The 1,549-nt window shown below is 47.7% G+C and overlaps 1 pseudogene; it reads right to left on the bottom strand.

Annotated features, from left to right (window-relative positions):
• Positions 1 to 549: 549 nt before the first annotated feature.
• Positions 550 to 1,260, bottom strand: LOC114698657 (annotated as a pseudogene).
• Positions 1,261 to 1,549: the final 289 nt, after the last annotated feature.

Raw genomic sequence — 1,549 nt, 5'->3', positions numbered from 1 at the left:
GGGGCATTCTGTCTAGTATTACATTTAATAATGATTACTTTCAAAACTGGTGAAGTAATAAAAGGCTCAGTTACATGTTTCTCTATTAGTCCTGCTATTTTGTGGATTAGAAAACACCAGTCCCCCACAGGATGAATGACTGTAGCTTCTATAACAAAGGAGGCGATGAGTTCTTGGAATTTGACTATCCTTGAAAAACTATCCACCTCCTTTAATCCCAGCACTCGGGAGGCAGAGGCAGGCGGATCTCTGTGAGTTCGAGGCCAGCCTGGCCTACAGAGCGAGATCCAGGAAAGGCACAAAGCTACACAGAGAAACCCTGTCTCGGAAGCAAAAAAAAGAAAAGAAAAGAAAAAACGGAAAAAGGAAAAGAAAAGAACATCTATCTACCGGCCCACTCTTTAACTTCGTTTCTCAGTGCAGTTGCCAGGTGTTTTAATGTAACCAAAGCCTTCTTAGGTTAAGGTCCTGAGGAAGACATTATGCTTTGTAGGTTCAGAATCGTGTTTGAGTGTAGAAAGCCGTCTCCTGGCTCATCTGTAACCGCAGGCAGTGGTCCAACTTTGGTAAAAATTACTATGTCATGGTGAAAGAACTCTGTTCCTCTTCCAGGCCATCCTTCAGGGACTTGGAAATGGAAGGTAGTGCAGTTTTTTCTGGCCATCGACCAGGCAAGGGACCCCAGACTTCTTGGGGTAAGTTCGGCTAGCAATTTTAAAGAACTCTTCGGCAGCATCAAGAGCAATGAGCCGGTCCACGACCAAGAGATACCTCTCGGAGAGCTCCCAGCTAGCTGGGAAGATGGAAGTCTCTTCGGCCAGTTTCAACAGCATCTCTCGGGCTTTTGTCGTGTTTTTAGAGTCACTCATGGTGCTGAGTTTGGTCACTGACAGCAAAGAGTCTGCTTCCCTTTGAAAACCCAAGTCTTCTAAGATTGCCTCCATCTGTTTCTCACTTCCCGGCGAATCTGCCGCAGGCTGTAGATGTCATAGTTGAGTCTCTGCCATTCCTCCGAGTCTTTGGTCTGCTGGTTACGAATGACTATCAGACTGTACAAGATCCTGTCGTCATCTGCCTCTGTGTGGGACACATCATGAGGCATGCTCCATAAATTCTTCTCATCATTCCTGTCTAGAGTTGCTCCAAATGAGGAATATGGATTGTTACCACTGACCAGCGGCTCCTTCTCGGGCCGCGCGGGCTCCTCCAGGCACCGGGGCAGCAGCAGCAGGCGCTCAGGAGCCAGCGGCGCAGCCCCATGGGGAGCGAGGCCCGGCCGTGAGCATCATGCTGCGGCCGGGAGGGGGGACGCGAAGCGGCGCGTTTCCTAAACAGAGAATTTTTAACAGAAGAATCTCAAATGGCCGAAATATACTTAAAGAATTGTTCAACATCCTTAGTCATCAGGGAAACGCAAATCAAAATGACTCTGAGATACCATCTCACACCTGTCAGAATGACTAAAATAAAAAAACACTGATGACAGCTTATGTTGGAGAGGATGTGGAGAAAGGGGAACACTCCTCCACTGGGAGTGTAAACTTGTACG

The sequence above is a fragment of the Peromyscus leucopus genome, chromosome 1 (genome assembly GCF_004664715.2).
Source record: "Peromyscus leucopus breed LL Stock chromosome 1, UCI_PerLeu_2.1, whole genome shotgun sequence".
In the NCBI taxonomy this organism is placed as follows: Eukaryota; Metazoa; Chordata; class Mammalia; order Rodentia; family Cricetidae; genus Peromyscus; species Peromyscus leucopus.
Note: the sequence above shows the minus strand (reverse complement) of the source record. Positions and strands in the feature narration are given on the sequence as shown.